At 47.8% G+C, this 23,188-nt stretch overlaps 1 protein-coding gene and 1 long non-coding RNA gene across 3 annotated transcripts in view; both read right to left on the bottom strand.

The window, feature by feature from the left end:
* The window catches only part of LOC147084211 (uncharacterized), a 72,909-nt gene extending 70,730 nt beyond the window's left edge, over positions 1–2,179 (bottom strand). Inside the window, exon 1 of one of the 2 annotated variants that reach the window (XR_015075848.1) lies at positions 1,997–2,156. The gene's annotated coding sequence lies outside the window, so the exon portion shown is untranslated. Of the gene's footprint in view, positions 1–1,996 lie in introns of both variants that reach the window. The other variant, XM_085979484.1, reaches the window with a different exon arrangement.
* Positions 2,180–16,043: 13,864 nt separating this feature from the next.
* Positions 16,044–18,821, bottom strand: LOC147084210 (uncharacterized). The gene is made up of 2 exons (XR_015075813.1): positions 18,571–18,821; positions 16,044–16,325 (listed from the first exon to the last, which is right to left on the bottom strand). It is a non-coding gene; the product is annotated as an uncharacterized LOC147084210 (long non-coding RNA).
* Between the last annotated feature and the right edge of the window lie 4,367 nt (positions 18,822–23,188).

Raw genomic sequence — 23,188 nt, 5'->3', positions numbered from 1 at the left:
CACTGGGCCCATCCTCCCCGGGTTACACACTGTCTGATCTCACAGGGCCCATCCTCCCCGGGTTACACACTGTCTGATCTCACTGGGCCCATCCTCCCCGGGTTACACACTGTCTGATCTCACTGGGCCCATCCTCCCCGGGTTACACACTGTCTGATCTCACTGGGCCCATCCTCCCCGGGTTACACACTGTCTGATCTCACTGGGCCCATCCTCCCCGGGTTACACACTGTCTGATCTCACTGGGCCCATCCTCCCCGGGTTACACACTGTCTGATCTCACTGGGCCCACCCTCCCCGGGTTACACACTGTCTGATCTCACTGGGCCCATCCTCCCCGGGTTACACACTGTCTGATCTCACTGGGCCCATCCTCCCCGGGTTACACACTGTCTGATCACACTGGGCCCATCCTCCCCGGGTTACACACTGTCTGATCACACTGGGCCCATCCTCCCCGGGTTACACACTGTCTGATCTCACTGGGCCCATCCTCCCCGGGTTACACACTGTCTGATCTCACTGGGCCCATCCTCCCCAGGTTACACGCTGTCTGATCTCACTGGGCCCATCCTCCCCGGGTTACACACTGTCTGATCTCACTGGGCCCATCCTCCCCGGGTTACACACTGTCTGATCTCACTGGGCCCATCCTCCCCGGGTTACACACTGTCTGATCTCACTGGGCCCATCCTCCCCGGGTTACACACTGTCTGATCTCACTAGGCCCATCCTCCCCGGGTTACACACTGTCTGATCTCACTGGGCCCATCCTCCCCAGGTTACACACTGTCTGATCTCACTGGGCCCATCCTCCCCGGGTTACACACTGTCTGATCTCACTGGGCCCATCCTCCCCGGGTTACACACTGTCTGATCTCACTAGGCCCATCCTCCCCGGGTTACACACTGTCTGATCTCACTGGGCCCATCCTCCCCGGGTTACACACTGTCTGATCTCACTGGGCCCATCCTCCCCGGGTTACACACTGTCTGATCTCACTGGGCCCATCCTCCCCGGGTTACACACTGTCTGATCTCACTGGGCCCATCCTCCCCGGGTTACACACTGTCTGATCTCACTGGGCCCATCCTCCCCGGGTTACACACTGTCTGATCTCACTGGGCCCATCCTCCCCGGGTTACACACTGTCTGATCTCACTGGGCCCATCCTCCCCAGGTTACACACTGTCTGATCTCATTGGGCCCATCCTCCCCGGGTTACACATTCTCTGATCACACTGGGCCCATCCTCCCCGGGTTACACACTGTCTGATCTCACTGGGCCCATCCTCCCCGGGTTACACACTGTCTGATCTCACTGGGCCCATCCTCCCCGGGTTACACACTGTCTGATCTCACTGGGCCCATCCTCCCCGGGTTACACACTGTCTGATCTCACTGGGCCCATCCTCCCCGGGTTACACACTGTCTGATCTCACTGGGCCCATCCTCCCCGGGTTACACACTGTCTGATCTCACTGGGCCCATCCTCCCCGGGTTACACACAGTCTGATCTCACTGGGCCCATCCTCCCTGGGTTACACACTGTCTGATCTCACTGGGCCCATCCTCCCCGGGTTACACACTGTCTGATCTCACTGGGCCCATCCTCCCCGGGTTACACACTGTCTGATCTCACTGGGCCCATCCTCCCCGGGTTACACACTGTCTGATCTCACTGGGCCCATCCTCCCCGGGTTACACACTGTCTGATCTCACTGGGCCCATCCTCCCCGGGTTACACACTGTCTGATCTCACTGGGCCCATCCTCCCCGGGTTACACACTGTCTGATCTCACTGGGCCCATCCTCCCCGGGTTACACACTGTCTGATCACACTGGGCCCATCCTCCCCGGGTTACACACTGTCTGATCTCACTGGGCCCGGGTTACACACTGTCTGATCTCACTGGGCCCCACACTCCGACCCTAGATTGCCTGAGAGAGGCCGGCGCTGCTGTAAATGTCGGAGATTCTCTGATCCACACTCACCGCACCATCCGCCGCTCCTCAGTCCCGCCGCCATTTTATCTCCTTCCTCAAACCGGAGCCTCATCCGGGGACTGCGAGCAGCACCGAGCATGCGCACTGCGGCCACACAGCGCGCGCTTAAAGTCCCTCACGGAGTCCGTCTCTTCTATTGGCTGCGACTGGTAGATTGACAGCTTGCACCACCAATCGCAGCCCGCAACGCCTCGGTGTCCCGCCCACTATGTTGAAAGGCCGCCGCCTGCGCCGGTGTCACGTGGCTTCTGATCGGCCGTTCAACCGCCGCAGCGCGCGGGTGACGTCATAGCCCAGGTCCGTCCTCCCTCCCCCGGGTGGGCTGCGGATGTCCTTCCCCCGCTGGGCGGACTCCGCTCTAACTCTGTTCCTCCGGGCTGCGGCTATAGCAGCCGCCGGCCCAGCCGAACCTTCTGATTGGCTGAAAACCCGCAAATCTCTGCCTCTGATTGGCGCGTTTTTCAATCCGCTCCAACCTCGGACACCAACGAAAAAGGCGGCTTATAGAATAAGAGCTCGTCTGTGAATCGGACTCGTTCTTGTTAAAGTGATGGCCCTCTGTGGGACTGAATATTAACCAGTTATTAAAATCATTGCATCTGTGGGACTGAATATTAACCAGTTATTAAAATCATTGCATCTGTGGGACTGAATATTAACCAGTTATTAAAATCATTGCATCTGTGGGACTGAATATTAACCAGTTATTAAAATCATTGCATCTGTGGGACTGAATATTAACCAGTTATTACAATCATTGCATCTGTGGGACTGAATATTAACCAGTTATTAAAATCATTGCATCTGTGGGACTGAATATTAACCAGTTATTAAAATCATTGCATCTGTGGGACTGAATATTAACCAGTTATTAAAATCATTGCATCTGTGGGACTGAATATTAACCAGTTATTACAATCATTGCATCTGTGGGACTGAATATTAACCAGTTATTAAAATCATTGCATCTGTGGGACTGAATATTAACCAGTTATTACAATCATTGCATCTGTGGGACTGAATATTAACCAGTTATTAAAATCATTGCATCTGTGGGACTGAATATTAACCAGTTATTAAAATCATTGCATCTGTGGGACTGAATATTAACCAGTTATTAAAATCATTGCATCTGTGGGACTGAATATTAACCAGTTATTGAAATCATTGCATCTGTGGGACTGAATATTAACCAGTTATTAAAATCATTGCATCTGTGGGACTGAATATTAACCAGTTATTAAAATCATTGCATCTGTGGGACTGAATATTAACCAGTTATTAAAATCATTGCATCTGTGGGACTGAATATTAACCAGTTATTGAAATCATTGCATCTGTGGGACTGAATATTAACCAGTTATTGAAATCATTGCATCTGTGGGACTGAATATTAACCAGTTATTACAATCATTGCATCTGTGGGACTGAATATTAACCAGTTATTAAAATCATTGCATCTGTGGGACTGAATATTAACCAGTTATTGAAATCATTGCATCTGTGGGACTGAATATTAACCAGTTATTGAAATCATTGCATCTGTGGGACTGAATATTAACCAGTTATTAAAATCATTGCATCTGTGGGACTGAATATTAACCAGTTATTAAAATCATTGCATCTGTGGGACTGAATATTAACCAGTTATTACAATCATTGCATCTGTTGGACTGAATATTAACTTTTATTAAAATCATTGCATCTGTGGGACTGAATATTAACCAGTTATTGAAATCATTGCAACTGTGGGATTGAATAATCATTTTGATTAAAATTATAGCGTCTGTGGGACTGAATAATCATTAAAATGGCATCTGTGAGACTGAATAATTAATTATTAAATTTGAATTATGGCAAATTGATCCTTTAAAATTACTGGTTCCTGAATTGACAGATTTAATTTCATTTTAGCTTTTCAGCGACCCGCTTATAAATGAGTGCTTTGTACAAAACAGGGCAGTGACAATGCATCATTTTGTTATATATTTGTTCAATTTCAATCTATTTTAAATTAACGATATACTGTATTACAAAAACACACCAGCAAAATCTGAACATACGACAAAAAAATGAAAGTGAGGGTCAAATAAAGAAAGGATGATAAAACATTTTTTAAAAGAGTTTCATTCTGTCCATATTTCAAATGTCATTAGTCAAATGAAAATAAATAGTCCCTTCTGGATCTCGTGAGTGGCTCTGAAAAGAGCCTTTGGGTTGAGTTTTTAAGGTGGGAGGAACGAGAGGCTTTATTTGCAGCTGGTGTATTTGGTGACTGCTTTTGTCCCCTCCGAGACGGCGTGCTTGGCCAGTTCCCCCGGGCAGCAGGAGGCGGACGGCGGTCTGGATCTCCAGGGAGGAGATGGTCTGGCGTTTGGTGTAATGGATCAGGCGGGAGGCCTCGCAGGACTCTGAGTGATTGATAGGGAATAAGGCGGACGTCGACCCTTTATATCAGAGGGGAGAAGAAGCTCTCCCGGTTTACCCTTACTGAAGTGCCAAACAACGGTCTGAATCCAAGAGGTTAAGGCTTATAACTCAAGGCTTTTATTAAGTAAGAACATAACATAATATAATATTAACACAGGGCAACCATCATTCATCACCGACCCAGCCCTTATGAGTACAACCCAGCTCTTATAAGTAAGACTCACACCAATCCAGAGGGGCCGGGCTAGGGAAGAGCATTAGTGATTACACCTGTAAAACATTCCAGACATTAACAAGTACAACACAACAGCCAATACAAATGCCAGAACACAAATGCCAGAACACAGAGTTATTTCATCACATTCACCCCCTGCTATAGATTCAGTCTGTCAGGAGGTCTAATAGTCCTCTGGGAATGACGTAACTCTTGCTGAGGCTCCTCCCAGGGTACTAACTCCGGTTCATTCAAAGTCCCAGAATGATCAGTGTTTTCCACACTGAGAGTTTGTGTCTCTAAAGGTCCAATACCATGATTAAAAACTCTACTCTCAGAGTCAAACTCTTTTTGAGCTCCAGCAGGTGCAAGATCTTTAATAGAGACCGTATCCTCTCGCCCATCCAGATATTGAATGTACGCATACTGGGGATTAGCATGGGGGAGTTGTACTTCCTCCACCAGTGGATCAGTCTTGTGGCCTCTCACATGTCTGCGCAACAGCACAGGGCCCGTGGTCGTCAACCATGTGGGTAACGATACTCCATTAGTAGCTTTTCTTGGAAAGCTAAACATCCTTTCATGAGGAGTGGCATTCGTCACTGTACACAAAAGAGACCTTATGGAATGCAGCATGTCTGGAAGGACATCCTGCCAGCAAGAGGTCGGCAGGCCTCGCGACTTCAGAGACAATACGATAGCCTTCCACACTGTCGCATTTTCTTTCTCGACCTGCCCATTACCACGAGGGTTATAGCTGGTAGTCCTACTCGTTGCAATCCCTTTCGATAGCAAAAACTGTCGCAATTCTTCACTCATAAAGGAAGAACCCCTATCACTATGTATATAGTTAGGCATGCTGAACAAGGAAAACAGTTGGCAGAGGCATTTAATTACAACAGCACTGGTCACATCCAGACAGGGGATAACAAAAGGGAACCGAGAGTACTCGTCTATAATATTAAGAAAATAGACATTACGGTCACTCGATGGAAGGGGACCTTTAAAATCGAGACTCAAACGCTCAAATGGTCGAGTTGCTTTAATAAGATGGGCTGGCTCGGACGGCTTATAGAAGTGGGGTTTGCATTCAGCACAAACACGACAGGTTCTGTTCATTGTCCGGACCTCCTCAACAGAGTAGTGTAGATTGTGAGACTTAATGAAGTGGTTCATTCTGGTAACCCCAGGGTGGCAGAGTGCGTCGTGGAGACTTTGAAGCTTATCTATACCCAGACTAGCACATACTCCTCGTGACAAAGCATCCGATGGCTCATTAAATACTCCAGGCCTGTACTGAATATCATAGTCATATGTTGACAGTTCTATTCGCCATCTTAAAATCTTATCATTTTTGATCTTGCCTCTCTGCTTAGTATTGAACATAAAGGCCACAGATCGCTGGTCAGTAATGAGCGTAAAACGTCGGCCAGCGAGATAATGTCTCCAATACCTGACTGCTTCAATAATTGCCTGTGCCTCCTTTTCCACTGAAGAATGTCGAACTTCTGGTCCTTGCAATGTACGAGAGAAGAAAGCTACTGGTCTACCAGCTTGGTTAAGAGTTGCTGCCAACGCAAAATCAGATGCATCACTTTCCACTTGAAGAGGGATCTTCTCATCCACGGCACATACCACTGCCTTCTCAATGTCCCGTTTGATATTAAAAAAAGCCTCCTGAGCTTCCACCGACAGCGGAAAAGACATTGACTTAATGAGGTCGGACTTTATCTGAGTAGTTAGCCACCCACTGGGCATAGTACGAGAAGAATCCCAGACACTTTCTTAAAGCTTTTACAGTGTGAGGTAAAGGTAATTCCTTAAGTGGGCGTTGTGGCGTACCGATCACAGAAAGGACACAATCCGCTTTTCGGTCCGTAGACTATAAATCAGGCGTCATGCCTTTAAGAAGGATCATACCTTTAAGAAACTCGATCTGCAACATAGTTAAGCCCAGAGCAGGGGAGGAGCAGTCGAAGCTGTGGACTGATGAAAGGCAGTCGGACTTGGTGTAGTCTCTGACGCCATTTTTGTGTTCAACATGCAGTCTCAACAATTAAACCTTTTCTGTTGAACCTCTCCGAGTTCAGTATTTTTTGCTAGGAGTACGTAGACTCCTACAGCGTAATCTTTCAGGATCCGGCCCAATTACCCCATTCTCCACAACGCAACCAAGAATACACAAACGTGTAGTATTGAAGGTACACTTGTTTTCGTTGTCGGTCAGGTTTAACCTCTTTGCAGTCTCTCGGAACTTCGTGAGATTTTGATCATTCTCCCGTTGGTCGCGCCCACGGATAGTAACATTGTCCAGGTACGGGAATGTTGCTTCCAATGCGTATTCATCCACCATACGATCCATCTCCCGTTGGAAGATGGATACCCCATTCGTCACTCCAAAGGGCACCCTAAGGAATTGGTACAGGTGCCCATTAGCTTCGAAAGCCGTATAAGGTCGGTCTTCTATTTTAATGGGGAGTTGATGGTAGGCAGACTTTAAATCAATGGTGGAGAACACGCGGTACTGAGCTATCTGGTTCACCATCTCAGAAATACGAGGCAAAGGATAGGCATCTAATTGGGTATACAAGTTTATAGTCTGGCTATAATCGACCACAAGTCTTTTCTTTTCATTAGTTTTAACCACCACCACCTGGGCACACCACGGGCTATTACTGTGTTCGATGATTCCCTCCCGTTGAAGCCTTTCCACTTCCTCTTTTATAAATTTTTTATCTTCTGAACTATACCGTCGACTCTTAGTCGCTATAGGCCTACAATTAGGAGCAAGGTTCACGAACAAAGAAGGCGGACTTATTTTTAAAGTAGAAAGGCCGCAGACTGTGAGCGGAGGCTGGGATCCACCATACTTAAGGGTGACGCTCTCATGCTGACACTGGAAGTCCAAGCCTAAAATTAAGTTCACACACAACTGAGGTAATATGAGGAGTTTAAAGTCCTTATACTCCGTATCCTTAACGGTCAATGTGACTTTACAATATCCAGTTACCTCCGAAGTAAGGGACTTAGACGCCATCACGATTTCACTTCGAGTAGGATACACCTTCAATGAACAGGAGTTAACAAGGTTGGGGTGTATAAAACTTTCAGTACTGCCACAGTCTATCAAACACCCAGTAGGACGACCATTAATCTTGATGTCCATCATAGATTTCGACAAGGAACTCGGTATGGGCTGGTCAACCGTAACCGAGGCAACAGCAGAGAAAACATCGGGTACAAGATTACCCTTACACACTTTACTAAAATGTCCCCGTTTCTTACATTTAAAACAGGTAGCCTCTCTGGCTGGGCATCTTTGCCTGGGATGTTTAGATTGGCCACAAAAATAACACTTAGACCCATGGGGTACAGCCGCAACAATAGGATTAAGTGGAGGCTCCTTTGGTGTTATGGATGCCTCCATACTTGGAGCACACGAGGCTGAAAGAGACGCATGGGCAGATGCATACACTTCTAAATTCTTCTGGGCTACCTCTAATGATCGAGCAGTAGCGACGACCATTTTTAAAACTAACGAGTCATTCTCGAGAAGTCTCTGTCTAATATAATTAGATCAGAGACCAGATATGAAAGAATCATGGATGGCTTCTTCCTGATACACTATGGCAGAGACAGCCTTGTAGTTGCAATCCTTAGCCAAAGCCTTAAGGTCCTGCAGGAAATCGTCCAGAGATTCCTCAGGTAATTGCCTGCGAGTAGACAAAAGATACCTGGCGTATACTTCGTTGACCGACTTAAGGTACTGGGCTTTAAGGGCTGCCAGGGCCTCTTCATAAGTAGTAATATCTTCAATTATGAAGTAAGTTTGATGACTTACCAAGTTGGTTAAAAGACCCAACTTGTTAACCGTCGGATCAGTGAATGATGCGATGAAGTGTTCAAAACATCGAAGCCAATGCGTAAATTTCTTCGACGCATCTGCCGAATGGGGATCGATATCCAAACGCTCTGGTTTCAATAATCGATCCATCTTCCAAAAGTTGTTACTTAATAAAATTGAAGTGCCGAACAATGGTCTGAATCCAAGAGGTTAAGGCTTAAAACTCAAGGCAAGTAAGAACAGAACATAATATTAACACAGGGCAACCATCATTCATCACCGACCCAGCCCTTATGAGTAAAACCCAGCTCTTATAAGTAAGACTCCCACCAATCCAAAGGATCCAGAGGGGCACTCTTTTGGTTGAACCAAACATAAACAAATAGACTGTAACTAATAAAACTTTAAATATACCTTAACAAATCAAATTAAAATTTGGTTGTCCAAATCAATTATGCACTCCAGTCCCCGCGGCGCCCACCGGTCGTGGAAATACTCGAGCGTGCCGGCGGACACTGCGTGCTCCATCTCCAGGGCCACCCAGGCGCGAACATGGCCGCGGAAGAGAGGCAGGCAATCCGGCTGGACGACCCCCTCGACCGCCCGCTGCCTGGACCAATTGATGGCTTTTTTAGCCAGGCCCAGGAGCAGACCCACGAGGAGGTCTTCCAACCTGCCCGCTCCCCTCCGCACCGGGTGACCGTAGATCAAGAGCGTGGGACTGAAGTGCAACCAAAAATCGAGGAACAGCCCCTTCAAATAATGGAAGAGGGGCTGCAACCTCTCACACTCCGTATATATATGAAAAACGGACTCCTCCAGGCCGCAGAAAAAACAGGCGGCCTGGGAGTCCGTGAACCTATTAAAAAATATATTGCACGGGACTGCTCCATGCAACACCCTCCAGGCCAAGTCCCCAATAGAACAAGGGAGGACTCCCGCATAGAGAGCCCTCCATTGGGGACCTCCGCCTCCGCCAGAAGGCAAGACGGCACGCCAAGGCGTGTCCGGACGGCAGGCGAAGATGGCAAAGTGGAGAGTGTGCAGGAGCAGCCTGTACAGGAAACACCTCCGTATGGAATGAAAAGGCATGGAGGGTATTTCCTCGAGATGGCTCAAGTTGTGAGGCGCCGGTTCCCGAGGGGAGTTTCGGGGCCGGGCGCCGATGAGGAATTCCGTCCGAACGGGGGAAAGCTCGGATGGGATTGCCTCACGTGCTTGAGCTGCCTCGATACACCTTGTGGCACCGGGGAGCAGTGTCGCTTTCATCGACTCGATGGCTTTGACCGCGAGCTGGACGTTGGCCCAAGACATGCGCCGCGCCAACTCCTCCGGCGCCATCCAGCTCGCTCCTCCACCATCGAGCAGGTCCCCGACTCTGGTCACCTTGCCAGGCACAGCCCTGCCCTCCGCCAGCTGCCTGAACCCGCGGTCATGGAGGTGCAGATTCCTGAGCAGCGGCTCCCGAAGGACAGCCACCATTCCTGACGGGGGAGAGCTCCGCCTGGAAGCGACGTAGTTCCAAACCCATAGCAGTTCCTTGTAAAAGACAGGCAGCTCCTGCAGGCTGGCACGCGTGCCGCCCACTTTCACAAACAGGAGCTGCATTTCGTAATTGAGGCCGTGCAGCTGGCGGAAAAAATACGTCGCCAGTGCACACCATCTCGGAGGATTCTCGACATACAGGTATCTCTGCAGCGTCTGAAGATGGAAAGTCGCAGCCTGGGTGCGAAGGCACACCAGCGCCTGACTGCCCTCCCTAAGCGGAAGACTCAGAACCACGGCAGAGACCCAGTGCTTCCTTTTGTCCCAGAAGAAGTCGATGAGCTTCTTCTGCATCTTGGCGACAAACGCAGGGGGAGGGATCAAAGTGACCAACCGGTACCACAACATGGCGGCCACCAGCTGGTTTATGACCAGCGCTCGACCCCTGTAGGACAACACTCGGAGCAGTCCTGTCCAGCGTCCTAAGCGAGTGGTGACTTTGGCCTCCAACTCTTGCCAGTTCGCCGGCCAGGCGTCCTCGGCAGGGCTAAGGTTCGGATCAGCCACAATCCTATTGAATGGCGGAGCAGGCCCGAGGGGCCGTATGGTCTACTTCTGCTCCTACTTCTGATGTTCTTATGTTCTTTTTCTCTTCACATATCTATAAAAGCTTTTACAGTCAGTTTATATGTTCCCTGCAAGCTTACTCTCATATTCTATTTTCCCCTTCTTAATTAATCCCTTTGTCCTCCTTTGTTGAATCCTAAACTTCTCCCAATCCTCAGGTTTACTGCTTTTTCTGGCCAATTTATATGTCCTCTCCTTGGAACTTATGCTATCCCTAATTTCCCTTGTTAGCCACGGTTGAGTCACCTTTTTTGTTTTATTTTTATGCCAAACTAGGATGAACAAATTCTGTAGTTCATCCATGCGGTCTTTGAATGTTTGCCATTGCCTATCCACCGTCAACCCTTTGAGTGACATTCCCCAATCAATGCTACCCAACTCGTTCCTCAGACCATCGTAGTTTCCTTTATTTAAATTTAGGACCCTAGTCTCTGAGTCAACAATTTCATTCTCCATCTTAATTAAGAATTCGATCATATTATGATCACTCCGACCCAAGGGGCCTCGTACAACAAGATTACTGATTAATCCTTTCTCGTTACATAATACCCAGTCTAAGATGACCTGATCTCTGGTTGGTTCCTCGACATATTGGTCCAGGAAACCATCCTGTAAGCATAAGAACATAAGAACATAAAAAATAGGAGCAGGAGTAGGCCATACGGCCCCTCGGGCCTGCTCCGCCATTCAATAGGATCATGGCTGATCTGAATCTAGACTCACGTCCACTTCCCTGCCCGCTCCCCGCAACCCCTAATTCCCTTATCTGCTAGGAAAATGTCTATCTCCATTTTAAATTTATTTAATGTTGCAGCTTCCACAGCTCTCTGGGGTAGCAAATTCCATAGATTTACTACCCTCTGAGTGAAGAAGTTTCTCCTCATCTCAGTTTTGAAAGGGCAGCCCCTTATTCTAAGATTATGCCCCCTAGTTCTAGTCTCACCCATCAGTGGAAACATCCTCACTGTATCCACCCGATCAAGCCCCCTCACAATCTTCTATGTTTCGATAAGATCGCCTCTCATTCTTCTGAACTCCAATGAGTAGAGTCCCAACCTACTCAACCTTTCCTCATACGTCAACCCCCTCATCTCTGGAATCAACCGAGTGAACCTTCTCTGAACCGCCTCGAGAGCAAGTATATCTTTTCTTAAATATGGAAACCAAAACTGCATGCAGTATTCCAGGTGTGGCCTCACCAATACCCTGTATAACTGCAGCAAGACTTCCCTGCTTTTATACTCCATCCCCCTTGCAATAAAAGCCAAGATTCCATTGGCCTTCCTGATCACCTGCTGCACCTGCATACTAACCTTCTGTGTTTCATGCACCAGGACCCCCAGATCCCTTTGTACTGTAGCACTTTGCAGTTTCTCTCCATTTAGATAATAACTTGCTCTTTGATTTTTCCTGCCAAAGTGCATAACCTCACACTTTCCAACATTATATTCCATCTGCCAAATCTCTGCCCACTCATTTAGCCTGTCTATGTCCTTTTGCAGGTTTTTTATGTCCTCTTCACTCACTGCTTTCCCTCCCATCTTTGTATCGTCGGCAAACTTGGATATGTTGCACTCGGTCACTTCCCCCAAATCGTTAGATTGTAAAGAGTTGGGGTCCCAGCACTGATCCCTGTGGGACACCACTAGTTACTGATTGCCAGCCCGAGAACGAACCATTTATCCCAACTCTTTGCTTTCTGTTAGATAGCCAATCTTCCACCCATGCCAGTATATTACCCCCAATCCCGTGATTTTTTATCTTGATCAGTAATCTTTTGTGTGGAACCTTGTCAAATGCCTTTTGGAAGTCCAAATACACTACATCCACTGGTTCCCCTTTATCCACCCTGTATGTTACATCCTCAAAGAATTCGAGCAAATTTGTCAAACATGACTTCCCCTTCGTAAAACCATGCTGACTCTGTCCTATTAAATTATGTTTATCCAAATGCTCTGATACTGTTTCCTTAATAATGGACTCCAACATTTTGCCAACCACAGATGTTAGGCTAACTGGTCTATAGTTTCCAGCTTCTTGTCTACTTCCCTTCTTAAATAAGGGTGTTACATTAGCAGTTTTCCAATCTGCCAGGACCTTTCCTGAGTCCAGGGAGTTCTGGAAAATAATCACCAATGCATCCACAATCCCTACCGCCACTTCTCTCAAGACCCTAGGATGTAGGCCAGCAGGTCCGGGGGATTTATCCGCCTTAAGTCCCATTATTTTACTGAGTACCATCTCTTTAGTTATTTTAATCGTGTTTAGCTCCTCCCCCCCAATTGCCCCCTGTTTGTCCAGTGTTGGGATATTTTTAGTGTCCTCTACTGTAAAGACTGATACAAAATATTTGTTCAGCATCTTTGCCATCTCCATGTTCCCCACCACTACTTTCCCGGTCCCATCCTCTAAGGGACCAACGTTCACTTTAGCCACCCTTTTTCTTTTTATATCGCTGTAGAAACTCTTGCTACCTGTTTTTATATTTTTTGCTAGTTTACTTTCATAATCTATCTTCCCTTTCTTAATTAATCTTTTAGTTATTGTTTGCTGGCTTTTAAATGCTTCCCAATCTTCTATCCTCCCACTAGATTTGGCTAATTTATATGCCCTTGTTTTCAGTCGAATACTACCCTTTGTTACTTTACTAAGCCACAGATGGCTGTCTTTTCTTTTACTCCCCTTTTTCCTCAGTGGAATATATTTATCTTGAAAGATGTGAAATATCTCCTTGAATGTAGACCACTGCTCTTGTACCGACTTACACTTTAATCTGTTTTCCCAGTCCACTTTAGTCAATTCTACTCTCATACCTTCAGTCTCCTTTATTTAAGCTTAGTACGCTGGTTTGAGATCCAACTCTTTCACCCTCAAACTGAATTTGGAATTCAACCATATTATGGTCACTCATTCCAAGGGGATCCTTTACTGGGACATGTTTTATTAATCCTGTCTCATTACACAGGACCCGATCTAAGATTGCCTGCCCCCTGGTTGGTTCAGTTACATACTGCTCAAGGAACCCGTCCCTAATACACTCTATGAACTCTTCCTCAATGCTGCCATGCCCAATTTGATTTGTCCAGTCAATATGAAAGTTAAAATCCCCCATGATTATAGCTGTTCCCTTATTACAAGCCCCAACTATTTCCTGATTTATACTCCGACCAACAGAGTTGCAACTGTTAGGAGGCCTATAGACTACGCCCACGAGTGACTTTTTCCCCTTATTATTCCTTATCTCCACCCAAACTGTTTCACTATCCTGATCCTTTGACCCAATATCATTTCTGACTATTGCAGTGATTCCATCCTTGATTAACATAGCAACCCCACCTCCCTTTCCTTCCTGTCTGTCCTTCCTAATTGTCAAATACCCTTGTATGTTTAGTTCCCAGTCATGATTATCTTGCAGCCATGTTTCCATAATGGCCACCAGATCATACCCATGTGTAGTTATTTGCACCATCAACTCATCAATTTTGTTACGAATGCTGCGTGCATTCAGATAAAGAACTTTCAAATATGTTTTCTGACAATTTATTCCTGCTTTTACCCCTTTTACTACTTTACCTTTATCATTATACATTCTGTCCCTTCCTGACACGCTCTGGTTTTTAATTCCCCCACTGGGTTGACCATTTAGGACTGAGATGAGGAGAAATGTCTTCACTCAGAGGGTTGTGAATCTTTGGAATTCTCTGCCCCAGAGGGCTGTGGAGGCTCAGTTGTTGAGTATAATCAAGGCTGAGATCGATAGATTTTGGGACTCATGGGGAATCGAGGGATATGGGGATCGGGCGGGAAGGTGGAGATGAGGTAAAAGATCAGCCATGATCTTATTGAATGGCGGAGCAGGCTTGAAGGGCCAAATGGTCTGCTCCTGCTCCTATTTCTTATGTTCTTAAGAAAGCTGTTTGCTATAGCCGGCTGCGCCACGACAAATACACAGAGGATTTCAGTTACGTGGAGAGACTGGAGAAGCTGGGATTGTTCTCCTTGGAGCAGAGAAGGTGCAGCGGAGATTCAATCGAGGTGTTCAAAACATGAAGGGTTTTGATAGAGTAAATAGGAGCATGGGAACAGGAGGAGGCCATTCAGCCCCTCCAGCCTGTTCCGCCATTCAATGAGAACATGGCCGATCTGTGTCTTAACTACACCCACCTGCCTTGGTTCCATATCCCTTTGCTCCCTTGTCTAGCAAAAATCTATCGCTCTGGGATTTAAAATGATTAATTGAGCTGGCATTGACTGCTTTCTGTGGGAGAGGGTTCCACACTTCTACCACCATTTGTGTGAAGAAGTGTTTCCCAACTTCTCTCCTGAATGACCTGGCTCTGATTTTAAGGTGATGTCCCCTTGTCCTCGACTTCCCCACCAGCAGAAAAAGTTTCTCTCTATCTACTCTACCAATTCCTTTCAAAATCCTAAAATCCTCAATCACTCCTTAACCTTCTAGATTCCAGGGAATACAAGCCTAGTTTATGTAATCTCTTCCTCATAATCTAACCCTTGGAGCCCGGGTAACATTCTGGTGAATCTGTGCTGCACTCCTTCCAAGGCCAGTATATCCTTTCTGACGTGCGGTGCCCAGAACTGTACACAGTGCTCCAGGGAGTTCCTGGGAGTTAATGTGCGTAGGTCGCTGAAGGTAGCAGGACATATTGAGAGAGTGGTTAACAAAGCATATGGGATCTTGGGCTTCATAAATAGAGGTATTGAGTACAAAAGTAGAGAAGTTATGCTGAACCTTTATAAAGCGCTGGTTAGGCCACAACTGGAGTATTGCATCCAGTTCTGGTCACCACACTTTAGGAAGGGTGTGAAGGCCCTTGAGAGGGTGCAGAGGAGATTCACCAGAATGGTTCCGGGGATGGGGGATCTTAGCTACAAGGACAGGTTGGAGAAGCTGGATTTGTTTTCATTAGAGCAAAGGAGGTTGAGGGGTGATTTGAATGAGGTGTAAAAGATTATGACAGGTTTGGATAGGCTAGACAGGGAAAGGCTGTTCCCACTAGTTGATGGTACAAGGTCTAGGGGACACAGATTTAAGGTTTTGGGCAAGAGATACAGGGGGGATGTGAGGAAAAACTTTTTTACGCAGCCAGTGGTGATGACCTGGAACTCGCTGCCGATGGAAGTGGTGGAAGTGGAGACACTCAATGTTTTCAAGGGGAGACTGGATAGGCACTTGAGGGAAATAAACTTGCAGGGCTACGGGGATAGAGTGGGGGAATGGGACTGACTGGATTGCTCTACAGAGAGCCGGCACGGACTCGATGAGCCGAATGGCCTCCTTCTGTGCCGTTATGACTCTCTGGGGTCTAACCAGGGCTTTGTATAGCTGTAGCTTATAAGGAGAAACTGGTTCCAGTGGCAGGAGGGTCGGTAACCAGAGGACACAGATTTAAGGTCATTGACAAAAGAACCAGCGGCGAGGTGAGGAGAATTTTATTGACGCAGCGAGTTGTTGTGATCTGGAATGCGCTGCCTGAAAGGGCGGTGGAAGCAGAGTCAATAATAACGTTCAATGGGGAATTGGATAAACACTTGAAGGGGAAACATTTGCAGGGCTATGGGGACAGAGCAGGGGAGTGGGACTAAATGGAGAGCTCTTTCAAAGTAACAACAGAAAATGCTGGAAAAGCTCAGCAGGTCAGGCAACATCCGTGGAGAGAAATTTGAGTTGACGTTTCGGGTCGAACCCTTCTTCAAAACTGGAAAGAAAAGAAGATAGATCGGAGGCAAGGCTGCGATCGGACAAAAGAATGAAAGAAACAAAAGAACTAAAAGAGACAATGAAAGGTATTAGAAGCTAGACGAGATGGTAAGAGGCTGAGATTAGGTGTAAAGTGTACTGGCAGGGCAAGACATAGCTGCCAGGTGTGAGAAACAAAAGGAAAGGGTTGGGTGGGGGGGGGAAAGGAGTGGAAAAATTACAAGAAAAAATGAAATAGGGGCCGAGGTTATGATCTGAAATTGTTGAACTCGATATTGAGTCCGGAAGGCTGCAGACTGCCTAATCGGAAGATGAGGTGCTGTTCCTCGAGTTTACGTTGAGCTTCCGTGGAACAATACAAGAGGCCAAGGACGGTGAGGTCCGAGTGGGAATGGAGCGGTGAATTAAAATGACCTCTTTCAAAGAGCCGGCACAGGCACAATGGGCTGAATGGCCTCCTTCTGTGCTGTATGATTCTAGGAGCCACTCCTGGAGCGGAGTGGTGCCCACAGGGATCGTTTGGCAGGAAATTGGGAGGAGATGGTTCACACGCAGACAGCACCTGATTTCGAGACGCTGTCCTTTTAAAATTGGTCCTCCACAGGCAAGGAGGGACTTGGTCCCTTTAATGAAAATCACATTGAAAAGGAGAGTCCCTGTCCCTTTAAGAGCCCTCTGCCCACCATTCCCACGTTTTTCTTAAAGTCTTTGAAATTAATAATAAAAGTTCATGCAGAAAAAATGTGAGTGTGTGACTGTATTTTTGTGAGTATCTGTGTCTGTGTCTGTCTGACTATGTGTGTGTGTGTCTGTGTAGAATAGCATCATAGAATGATACAGTACAGAATCTCCTCTTAATCTTCTCTGCTCCAAGGAGAACAACCCCAGCTTCTCCCGTCTCGCCACAGAACTGAAGTCCCTCATCCTTGATCAAATTCTCCTAAATTTATTCTGCACCCTCTCAAGGCCTTGACATCCTTCCTAAAGTGTGGTGCCCAGCGGAAGCCTAGCCAGTGTTTTATAAAGGCTTAGCATAACTTCCTTGCTTTTGTACTCTATTCCTCGATTAATAAAGTCAAGGATCCTGTTTGCTTTATTAACAGCCTTCTCAACTTGTCCTGCCACCTTCTAAGATTTGTGTACATACCCCCCGAGGCCTCTCTGTTCCTGCACCCTGTTGAAAACTGGACCATTTAGTTTATATTGCCTCTCCTCATTCTTCCTGCCTGTGGTGATTATTCTTGTTTTATAAGAAGCATTGTAATTGGTTGCCTGTTTTCCTGCCTTGAGATATATGCTGTAAACTTATTGGTTAGTTGATTCCATGTGACCTGTGGTGGCCATCTTAAATTCAGTTTTCTACAGCTTGGTTGAGACTGGGTGCTCAACATGTACTTGCTGGTTTTTTAAGGTTAATAAAGCCTAGCTTTTGAAAGGCAAGCTACTATTTATTTCCCTACCAAAATGAATCACTTCACACTTCTCTACGTTAAATTTAATCTGCCACGTTTCTGCCCATTTCACCAGTCTGGCTACATCCTCCTGAAGTCTGTTACTATCCTCATTGTTTGCTACATTTCCGAGTTTCGTGTCATCTGTAGATTTTGAAATTTTGCCCTGGATCCCCAAGTCCAGGTCATTAATATATATCAAAAAAAGCAGTGGTCTGAATCAATGTTCATGTTAAGTTGCGCGGCCACGCAGCGGTCTGGAGGTCCCGCGCAGCCGGCTCACCGCCCTATAAATGGAATAAACGCGCATGCGCGGAAATTTGAATGGGCCGTGCAGCCCGTTAAAGGGGACACGCACCTCAAAAAAAGAGGGAACATTGATCCTAATACCGACCCCTGGGGAACATCACTGTTTACCTCCCTCCAGTCTGAAAAGAAACCGTTCACCACTACTCTCTGCTTTCTGTCCCTTGGCAGAAAATTGGGAGGGGGAGAGAGCAAACAGCACCTGATTTCTCACCAAGCACTCACGGGAGCAGGGGATTAGCCCTACTTTAAATGTCAGTCTCTTAAATATACATTATAAAAAGGGAGAAGCTGTCCCTTTAAAATCGGTCATCCACGTGGACGCGGTTCCTTTAATGAAAACTCATAGAAAAAGAGAGCGCCTGTCCCTTTAAGAGAACCCCCACCACTCCCATATTCTCTTAAAGTGCTTGAAATTAATAATTAAAAACGCAGAAAATTAATATTAAAAAAATTAATTCAGGGAGAAAAGATATTTTTATTCACATTTGCTCCACAGGGTTTCTTGTTTCTGTTTCATCAATTTAAAAACGAACTGCTTTTTTTATGATCAGCCATGATCGCATTGAATGGCGGAGCAGGCTTGAGGGGCTGAATGGCCGACTCCTGCTCCTATCTTCTATGTTTCTCTGTTTAAAACAAGTATCTTCTGTAAAATAAAATTAGTTTGAGCTGTAAAATGGGAAAGGAACATTAAAAATAAACTTTCCCAGGCTCACAGATCCTGACCAGGCCCCTTTACAAAATGGCGGCGGGCTGATCCCAGGCCCCGCCTCCTCCTTCACCGCGATTGGTTGGAGGACCAAAGCCCCTCGGTCGGTCCTCCGGGCTCTGCCCCCCCACGCTCATTGGTGGAGAGCTCAGTGTCAGTCGGTGCACGCCGGCGATGTCGTGACGTTGCAGGGTGGGCGGTTGGAGCAGGCGGGAAATTAAATTCATTTAAATTAAATCTCCCGTCAGCCTCCTCTGTCCCACTCAGCCGGCGCAAGTCCCGCCTCTCGGGCTCCCCGATTGGTTGGAGGACCCGCCACCGGCTCGCTCCTCCATCCCCACCACTGGGTGCCGCTAGTCCCGCCCCTCGGGCTCCCCGATTGGTTGGAGGACCCGCCGCCGGCTCGCTCCTCCAGCCCCGCCCCGCTCGCTCCCTATTGGTGGGAAGCTGCCGTCAATCAGGCCGCGGGCCCGGGTGACGTGTCCCCGAGGAGATCACGTGCACCGTCCAAGTGCCGCCGCTCGGTCCGGGGCCTCGCGGACTCTGAGGTTTTTCTATTTCTCTCGATTCTCTCCCGATCCACCCCGCGCCATTCTCCACCCAATCGGAGCGGAGAAAACTCACTTCGCGTCACCGATCACGACTCTGGAACCGACACCAAGGCCTTTCCCCGGAATGGCTCCGCGCCGACTCCGTCTGGCAGGATCCGAGTGTGCAGGCGCAGCTCCGAGTGGGGGAGGGGGGGTTGGTCTCCTCTGGGCATGCGCGGTCATTACCCTTGGTGACCGGGAGGGGTCGCTGTGCCGAACTCGGCCCAAACCGCCGCTCCGAGTGCGCATGCGCGGAATCTCAGCTGTCAATCAACCAACCACCAGAAGAGGTCGCTGGTGAGACCAGTGAAGAAAGGAAGACTTGCATTTATATAGCGCCTTTCACCACCACCAGACGTCCCAAAGTACTTTACAGCCAATGAAGTACTTTTGCAGTGTAGTCACTGTTGTAATGTAGGAAATGCGGCAGTCAATTAGCGCACAGCAAGCTCCCACAAACAGCAATGTGATAATGACCAGATAATCTATCACTTTTTATGTTGATTGAGGGATAAACATTGGCTCGGACACTGGGGATAATTCCCCTGCTCTTTCCCACATTACAACAGTGACTACTTCATTGTAGTACTTCATTGGCTATAAAGCACTTTAGGATATCTGGTGGCACTATATAAATGCAAGTCTTTCTTTCCTGAAATAATGCCATGGGATCTTTTACATCCACCTGAGAGAGCAAACAGGGCCTCAATTTAACATCTCATCCAAAAGATGGCACCTCCGACAGTGCCGCACTCCCTCAGCACTGCACTGGAGTGTCAGCCTGGATTCTTGTGCTCAAGTCTCTGGAGTGGGACTATGAACCCACAACTTTCTGACTCAGAGGCGAGAGTGCTACCCACTGAGCCACTGGCTGACACTAAAGAGCAAGCAGTTCTGACGAATGGTCATCGACCTGAAATGTTAACTCTGTTTCTGTCTCCACAGATGCTGCCTGACCTGCTGAGTATTTCCAGCATTTTCTGTTTTTATTAAAGAAACGAGGGAGTGATTGCTGACGGGAAGAATGTTGGGTTGTCCTGCGCATGCGCACCTCCCTGGTGGCTGAGGCGAAACACCGACTCGCCCCCACCTGAGCCGCTCACGCGTACCAGATGTTGCGGCTCCGCATGCACGCCCGATGTGCCAACCGTGAGGTTTTGTGTGCTGAGCATGCGTGTTGTGGACCGATCGGGATGGGCGATTGTAGAGCAGGAGGGAGAGCACGGGGGCCATGAGCACATGCGCGGGACTCAGAGTCAACAGAGCACGTTCTGCAGAGCCGGGGCCTTGTGGGTATTACAGCCGCCATTACTGCTGATCCTTTCAACCAACCTGTGCAGCAGCTGGGGCCTGAAAATCGGCTTCACTGCCCCTAGGTTCGGAAAGGGGAAAATTAAACAACAGTTTGCCTCTGATCCTTTTCTGATCTCAATTTACAGGGTTATAGAAGTGGAGCAGTTACAGGCGGGAAGCTCAGACCAAACATCACGTCAAGATCTGACAGAGTCGCTGGATTCATCAGGACCTGAATATCATCGGCCTTTGCACATGGAAGGAGAGAGCAGGGATCGCAACGCAGACAAACCGCACACGTGTTCAGTGTGTGGACGTGGATTCAGCCGATCGCCTGACCTGGTGAGACACGTGCACCATCACACCAGGGAGAAACCGGGTAAAGGTGGGGATGGCGGGAAGGGCTTCAGTTCCCCGTCTGCATTGGAAGTTCAACGGGGCAGTCACACCAGGGACAGTCTGTTCACCTGCTCCGTGTGTGGAAAGGGATTTGTTTGTTCATCCCACCTGCAAACACACCAGCGAGTTCACACCGAGGAGAGACCATTTCAATGCTCTGACTGTGGGAAGAGCTTTAAAAGCCCCGGGGAACTAAAGCTACACCAACTTGTCCACACTGATGAGAGAGCATTTCAATGTTCTGACTGTGGGAAGAGCTTTAAAAGCGCTCAGTTTCTGAAGGGACACCAGCTTGTTCACACTGATGAGAGACCATTTCAATGTTCTGACTGTGGGAAGAGCTTTAAAAGCCCCAAGGAACTAAAGCTACACCAACTTGTTCACACTGATGAGAGACCATTTCAATGTTCTGACTGTGGGAAGAGCTTTAAAGCCCCAAGGAACTAAAGCTACACCAACTTGTTCACACTGATGAGAGACCATTTCAGTGTCCTAACTGTGGGAAGAGCTTTAAAAGCCCCAGGGAGCTGAAGGGACACCAGCGACTTCACACTGGGGGGAGACTCATGCAATGTTCTGAGTGTGGGAATAGTTTTAAAAGCTCCGGGGCGCTCAAGAAACACCAACACCTACACACTGGGGAGAGGCCGTTCACCTGCTCCGTGTGTGGGAAGGGATTCACTGTGTCATCCAGCCTGCTGGCACATCAACGAGTTCACACTGGGGAGAGACCGTTCACCTGCTCTGTGTGTGGGAAGGGATTCACTCGGTCATCCCACCTGCTGACACATCAGCGAGTTCACACTGACGAGAGGCCCTTTAAATGTTCTGACTGTGGGAAGAGCTTTAAAAGCTCCAGGGATCTGAAGGGACAACAATACCTACACACTGGGGAGAGGCTGTTCACCTGCTCCGTGTGTGGGAAGGGATTCGCTCGGCCCTCCTACGTGCTGGTACACCAGCGAGTTCACACTGACGAGAGGCCCTTTAAATGTTCTGACTGTGGGAAGAGAATTAAAAGCTCCCGGGAGCTCCAGAGACACCAACACCTACACACTGGGGAGTGGCCGTTCACCTGCTCCGTGTGTGGTAAGGTATTCACTCAGTCATCCTACCTGCTGGTACATCAGCGAGTTCACACTGGGGAGAGGCCGTTCACCTGCTCCGTGTGTGGGAAGGGATTCAATCAGTCATCCTACCTGCCGGTACATCAGCGAGTTCACACTGGGGAGAGACCGTTCACCTGCTCCGTGTGTGGGAAGGGATTCACTCAGTCATCCAACCTGCTGACACACCAGCGACTTCACACTGATCATAGACTCTAACAGCACAGAAGGAGGTGATTCGGCCCATCGTGTCTGTGACCATCGTGTCTTTGAAAGAGCTGTCCAATTTAGTCCCAAACCCCAGCTTTATCCCCAGAACTCTGCAAACTAGTCCTCTTCAAGGACTCGTCCAATTACTGTTTGAAAGTTCCTGTGGAACCTGATTCCAGCATCCTTTCAGATGGTGCGTTCCAGATCTGAACTAACCCTCTGTATGAAAACAATTCTCCTCATTTCACCTATAGTTCTTTTAGTAACTATTTTAAATCTGTGACCTTTGGTTACCGACCCACTTGGCAGAGTGAAAAGTTTCTCCCTACTTGCTCGATCAAATCCCCTCATCATTTTGAATACCTCTATTAGGTCTCCTCTTAACCTTCTCTGCTCTAAGGGGAACAATCCTAGCTTCTCCAGTCTCTCCACATAACTGAAGTCCCTCATCCCTGGTACCATCCTGGTCAACCTCCTCTGCACCCTCTCCAAGGCCTTGACATCCTTCCTAAAGTGTGGTGCCCAGAACTGTACACAAGACTCCAGCTGAGGCCAAAACCCTGCAGCTGTACAAAACCCTGGTTAGACCACACCTGGAGCACTGTGAGCAGTTCTGGGCATCACACCTTAGGAAGGATATATTGGCCTTGGAGGGAGTGCAGCGTAGGTTTACCAGAATGATACCCGGACTTCAAGGGTTAAGTTACGAGGAGGGATTACACAAATTAGGGTTGTATTCCCTGGAATTTAGAAAGTTAAGGGGTGATCTGATCGAAGTTTTCAGGATATTAAGG

The sequence above is a fragment of the Somniosus microcephalus genome, unplaced genomic scaffold (assembly GCF_052327205.1).
Source record: "Somniosus microcephalus isolate GS21.2 unplaced genomic scaffold, FLI_Smic_1.0 unresolved_chr9, whole genome shotgun sequence".
Classification (NCBI taxonomy): Eukaryota; Metazoa; Chordata; class Chondrichthyes; order Squaliformes; family Somniosidae; genus Somniosus; species Somniosus microcephalus.
The sequence above is the reverse complement of the archived record's forward strand: the minus strand, read 5'-3'. Positions and strand labels throughout refer to the sequence as shown.